The sequence below is a fragment of the Lottia gigantea genome (assembly GCF_000327385.1).
Source record: "Lottia gigantea unplaced genomic scaffold LOTGIsca_92, whole genome shotgun sequence".
Taxonomy (NCBI): domain Eukaryota; kingdom Metazoa; phylum Mollusca; class Gastropoda; family Lottiidae; genus Lottia; species Lottia gigantea.
Window position 1 is genome coordinate 491885 of NW_008711014.1, and position 7371 is coordinate 499255.

Genomic DNA, 7371 nt, shown 5'->3' on the forward strand with positions numbered 1-7371 from the left:
AATTGACGCAGGTGCATGGTTTATTAGGGCTTCAATTAGAATGAATACAGTATAGGGAATCTTTTGTTCAAATTCTAATATCTAAACGGGAGATACAAATAACAAAAAATCTCTTATCTTATATTCTAATATTATTATAATGATAAAATTTAGCATCTTCATATTTTGGAAAGATAAAATACCTGTTTATAAAACTATAACATCTTAATTGTAAGATTACTCATTTTCTGTAACAAGGTTCTAGTGTTTGAGACTCTAGTCAGATAACAAATACTGTCAAATCAAACATTATGCACCCAGTTTGACACTGAACTTGTCAGATCTGAAGTAAAATACATTAAGTCTGAAGTCAATGTAAATGGTCTAAAGTCAACATATTACAAGTGCTTGGCTTTATTTAATGGTTTAGTTTGAAGGTAACTTGTTTAACTAGTGTCTGCGTACAAGTTGACTCTATTACGGCTACCAATCAATACACTAGGTTGATAGCAAATAAAGACCACTACATGACAAGAAAATTCAACCACCATCAGTCGCCATTAAACTGTTACTTAGGATATCTTTTTAGACAATATGTCACCATGATCATTGTTCGAAGTTTAAATCGTCAAGTGATTTGACCTCAAGCAGAATATGACAGATGTTACTAGTCTAGTAGATCACGCTTACCTTTCCAGAACACCTGATTTCACTCTAAAACTGGGTTTGTCACTTCTTCAAGAATTTTTGAGAGCCTTTTTAATGATTGGTTCCCTTATTTTCATTTATGAAAATGCTAATACTTATATGAAACTAAAGTGGAGGTGTTCTAATGACTTGGAAAAATACCAATGAGTGACCAATCAAGAAAGGTCAAAAAGTCTTTTTTGATTATACATACAAGGACATTTATGATTGGTTAAAACTCTTAATTATATGCAATAAGAATATAATGATATGATTAAGAATAAATGATAATTCATTAAAAACACCAATTAATCAAATAGTTTTCTTAATTTGACACTAAAAAATAAGGAAACCCATCTTTAAGAGCCTGAACTGAGACACTGCCTTGGGTGACAGTGGAGCTACAATCTTTATCAGGCTACAAGAGAACCTAACATTATGGCAACACATAGCTGTTGAAATTACATGTAAAACACATTAAATATGATCTTATATGAGGGTAGAAATTTCAGTTTTTGACAGGAATGAATTTAACTAGTGTAAAGCTTACTTGAATACAATAATATAAAGATAATGTAATATTTGACATTAGAATTATTATAATTATCTAACCACACTGTAATTAGATCTAACCCTAGGTCATTTAGCGGTAAATATCACATACTTTCAACAGCTTGCCGCCCAAATCGTCACGCGAGCTGGCCGTGGGTAAATAACTACATTGTCAACAAGTCAGGAAGTTGTCTTCAAACTGAAACTGTATCTAGAAGTTTACAACCTGCCAAAAAAAATGAAGAAACGTGTAAAAATTGAGATATGTTTCTTCAATCTTACAGACCATTTGTAAATGCACCAAGCTATGATGTTTATTTATACATGTTATAATATATATTTAAAATAATATATTGGTGTCCAACATAGAGATGTGACCACAGGAAGCCATTTAAAAAACTTGATGTAATGTAGGAGTCTACATCATTCTAATGGTAAAAAATTAAATTTTGAAAATACTACATAGCAATAGCTTTTATTCCAATTTTCTATCAGACCCATAATCGTCTGGTATATAATAGATGGAATGAAACTTAACATCTTCAATTAGATACATACAAACATGTCCCATCCTAGAAACCTATATTATTTGACATGCATCCATACAAGCGCTCCTTTATATAGAGTCAAATATATTTGAAAGTCAAATTTTTAATCAAGATAAATATAAAAATCAAAATCCATTTATTACAGACTAAAATATTATCAAATAGATCAGGTCTATATTCAGATCATATAACCAATTAAAATCATTGACCCTAATCCACTATTACATTCCACTGTACAGAACGTCAATCAGGTGAGGAGAGAGATTACAATTGATGACAGTGTAGATGACAATGATATAAGTTTTAATAGGGTAATAATAACTTCTAATCAGTATTATTGATCAGTTATTCTGTTTAAAGTAGCACTGTCTACAATTTTCATAGCAAGGTATGTGTTAAAAACCAAGCACACAATGTTCAACACAAGTTACACATTTCTTTCAAACAGAATATTTTCGAAAATAGCAAATTAGCACTGTTAGAAATTTATGGATATATAAAACTTTTAATCATTTTAAGATATTATTTCAAAAGTGGAGCATTATAAAGAAATTTCTTGGTAATAACATTAACACAGATTCTAAAGATTATATATAGTAAAGACACAGCTTTATAGAATAACAATCACTTGTTTAAGTTATATGCAAAGTTTCTCCTATCCTTCTCAGACACATCATCAACATCTATCATACTTACAACTGCTAAATGCAATTTAAAAACGCTTAAAGACTTCTAGATATTGTATGACCATTGTAGATTCAAAATATGCAATAAAACAAATTGTAATTTAGAAATGTTATAGGATATTACAAGCAGGTTATTATACTTTAAGTAGTAAATATTGTATACCTATACTAAATAATATTATATAGAGACAATATGTCTTCAAGTTGATCACATAATCTTATAATCTTGTTAATACTATTCACTCAGCCTAGTGTTCAACCAACAATATAGATCAGTGATTAGTGTTAAAACTATTCACTCAGACAGCCTAGTGTTCAACCAACAATATGGATCAGTGATTAGTGTTTAAACTTAACAGACCTTAAAATTTTGATGGCTTATTTACCTACACTTTAAGATGATATAATGGATGAAAGGGCAATGCTGTGTACAATGGGGCAGAATATCAGCTAATGGCTTTTAATTCCCATACCTCTACTCTCTTGTTCTTTACCTTAAATCATGTCATAATTTCACTTTTGTCCCTCTAGGTGTTATTTTTAAATATTCCATGAGCACAATTGAAAGCTTACACCCAATTGTTTTTTTTAACTAAAATGAGATAATTTTTTCTGTCCTTTTTTGCTTCTGAACATGGTATGACAGACCTTACAGTGTGCAAAGATGGAAATTTTGGCAAGACTGCACAATATTATATGATATTTATCAAACTGTTATAACTCAAGATGATGAAAGAATGAGATTAAAAATTCAAACAGAAATTCCAACATGTAGACAGCATACCTCACAGTAATTTAACAACTATCTTAAATAGTTTCAGGAAATAAGTTAAATATTTTCCTTGACAGTTACTAGACTGATGAATATTTATAAAGTTTTTAACTTTTCTTGTTAACCATGTGATAAACAAGATAATAATAACTTTGTCATCTGTATAAAATATTTTGGTAGGCGTCGCTAGCAGGGTAGGATAAGCTCTACTTTCAGAACACAAGATGCCACTGTGTGAATTTTTTTGTGAACAGGGAATCCAATTGAGAGTCCACACAGCAAATATTGGCATAAATAGTACTAAATTTAGCTTGACAAGGACAAAGATTGATGGAGAAGTAGCACTTCAGCAGAATTAAAACCATCTTGAAATAAAGATATCATAGACAGATGACAAATATGCAAGCCAGATCTAAATTTAACACTTCTCACATAATATTACAAGATTCTACTTGATACTGACAAAATTAACTTCAAAGACAATATTGGTGATGTGGGTGTACCACTTGAAACCATCCTTAAGAGTAATACAAAGGTGCCCAGCCAAAATTGGGTAAAGATTTGAGAACCAGTTCCAAAAATAGCATTTCTCACATAATATTACAAGAGTATGCAAGATATTGACTAAATAAACTTCAAAGAGAGTATTGGTGATGTGGGAGAACCTCTTCAGAAAACTTGAAAACATCATAAAGAGATATATAAAGGATAACCAATAGTTGTTAAAACTATTATTGATATGACAAATACCTTCACTTATATTACAATAGTTATCTTAGAAAGTTTAACCAAGACATTTGATTGTTAGGTAAATAATAATAACCCTTTAATAAACAAGAAAATAAACACTAGCTCTCTATTATCAGTGTATTTGTCAACAATTTAATATTATAATGTTATTAACATAACCTAGAAATACCACTGTTTCTCCATTTAAGATTGGGTTTGAGAGACTTATGTTACAGACATCAGAAGAGTATGATGAAATAACTATCATTGAGTGTGGCCTGTAGCGTAGTCAATTAGAATGTTTGAATCCTTCATGGTGTTATTCACTTGAATACATTGAACAAATGGTGGTTGTGGGTTCTCATCTCGGTCGGTATGTGAAAGTCTGATGACCTTCATTTCTCCTTATTCTTTTTCTTCCCAGCTGTAAATTGGTACAGTTAATCTAGAAATTCCCAATGACATGAGGCCCTGTTTCCTTCCAAATAATCTCAATGAATCGTAAAATATACAAAAGACTATAATATAATGTGTATTATATATATGAATATAATATAATACAGCTTAATATATTAATCATAGATCTATTAAACATAAATTTCATTACATATGTATAATGAATTGCATGGTTATTGAACTGTTGCGAAATTGTTGGCATGTAATCTGGTATAATATTAAAATGATATGCATGAATTGAAATATTAAGTCTGTAGAAGTTAGTAAGTTAGTTTATAATACAGTGTTATTTGAGAGTGTAAATGATATGTTCATCACATGTATATGTTTATGTGTTTTGCATGAGAATGTTAATAGCGCTGTCAAATTTACTAAGAAAGATTCTTTAGAATTTATAATGTTTTTTCACATGCACGTTTTTAATAAGGTTTACTGAGCATTCTCACTTAGACTCAAACATGTGTGATTTTGTTGCAATATTTTGTTGTAATGCTAAGATTTTAAGACATGGCATCCACAAGATCTTGTTGGATTTATTGAAATAATTGGGATCATTACGCTAAAATTTGTGATCTGTCAATGTAATATTTGGAAATAAATTTCATGACCTACCTTAGACCATTTAGGATTAAGCTGTCTGGCTTTCTGAGCATCCTGAAGACTTTTATGAGGCTGGTTAATCTTGATAAAAGCAGCTGATCTGTTGGTGTATAATATATGATTGTCAGGGTCCAGGGCTATAGCATCAGAGTATAACTGTATCGCCAGTAGAAAGTCTCCATTTTTCACAGCTTCATTGCTTTCACGAACTTTCTGCAAGAAGAGTGCCTTGTTTGCATCATTGGAACTGGAACTTGGACCAGCTTCTTCTGACATTACCTGAAATATTCAAAGAGTTAAAATATAAAACACTTGATATGAACCAAGCATACAGATACAGGGGTAACCAATGTGATCTACCTTGTTGTGCCTCCACAAGCTGAAATTTTCAGCCAGTAGTATAATTGATCTTATCTTATGATAATACAATAATGAATATTTTCACTGTTAAAATAGTGCTCAATAAATTGAATAGCAATATAGAAATACCGCTGTTAAAGTACCACTGTTGATATAGAAATAGAAATATCAAAACAGAACCTAAAAAAACATGTTGTTCGCACTGTGTGAAACCCTGAGTAACAAGGTATTGTTTTAATATTTCTATATCATCTTATTATGTTGTTTCCAAGTAAGAAAACCTATAGATCTTGATTCATCCCTCTACAGGCTTTAGAGTTAAAGATTCCTAAAAACAAATCCTACCAAAACCCTGATAATCCTTATAGTACCAGTGTCTTTCATGATGACTTTAATAACAATACCAAACATCACTGAGATTCTCCCCCATATATCACTGTCTTGTTACCCTGTTTCTATCATGAACATGATTTTTATATCTAGGAGGGCCTGATTAAGTATTCTTGTCCTATGTTGGTGTCATAGTTTTTGACACTTGGAAAATATAGTAACTCATATTATTAATTTATCTAGACCAAATTCTAATTATGACATTCTTCTAAGACAACATTTTTTAAATGCTCAATCAAAACAGTGACTGAATTACAGTTATTTAGACAATGCTATAGGCAAATGAATTTTACATGATGTTAATCAATCAAAATTACTGAAGCCATTCAGGGGGAAATTTATAATGATATAGAACAAAAAGATGTAGATTTGTGATGCAAGGTTATCCAACAGCTTCTTTTATTTCCAAAATATTTTGAAGCACATCTACTTTCCAAATTGGTTTCTTATGTTCTGCTTGTAGCAAACATTCATTGGAGAACAATAGCTTTTCAAATCAATCCCTAGATACTAAATCAAGAAAAAAATAGCCTTGCAAATCAACCCCTTAATACTATGTCAAGACAAATGATTCTACAAATTCAGTTGGTCCTATTATCATGCCAATTTCTAGTAGTGTTAATGGAAATATATGACAATTTTGCACTGGAACAAAAGATTAAATTGTGTACAATGACTTTCTTAAAAGAAATCAAAACAGAAACTCTTCAAACATTTATTACAAAAAATTTAATGGAAGGTTCATAAAATTTCAAATCAAATACTAAATATCCCATCTTGTATGTCAATGACACCAATAGGACTCTAAAGTCAAGAGCTAATGAAAAGAGACCAGTATGGCCTAGGGCTACTTGACTACCTACTAAACACTACTAAATACCTACTATTGCCACTTTTATTGTGATATATTGGTAGAATACTGAGTTATTTGGTAACTTGAACAGATTTAATGAGACAGTTTACTATTCAAAAAGAAAAATACAAGAAATCAGAAAATTATATCCCAAAGAGACCATCCACAAGATAAAAAAATTTTTTCTCAAAAATTAAGTTTCAGGCTATGTTTGAAAAACAATGAAAGGGAACAACACAATTTATTGACAAGTCTAATGGCTCATATCTCATATTCCAATAAAATAAATTATTATTCAAATTCGCTTTGAATTTCTTTTAAGATTCTAGATATTTAAAAGATTACATCGGACATCTTACTTAAAATAGTCATTAAATACTCTTCTGTCAAAACTTTCCACAGTATGCTAAGCTCAGAAAAAGCTCAATCTGTTCTTCAAGACATTTACATAGATACAATGGAATTGACTAGTGTATATTGACAATGAAGTAATAGATACAATGTAAGAAAGGTCAATAATAAAAGTTGTGATATAACAATAGGGAAAGGTAACACCCTAGATTATATTATTATTACCATTTAACACTGTAGGTCATCAAACCATACACAATATTACCACTTAACATTACTATATATCTCTCATAACAACCCATATTGACATTTTGTCCTTTAAACCAAGGTTTAAATTTCCTGTCTCCAGTATGCTGCATGGTGCAGAAAAGTAGAACATAAAACTCCATTCATTTCCAGTATGCTACA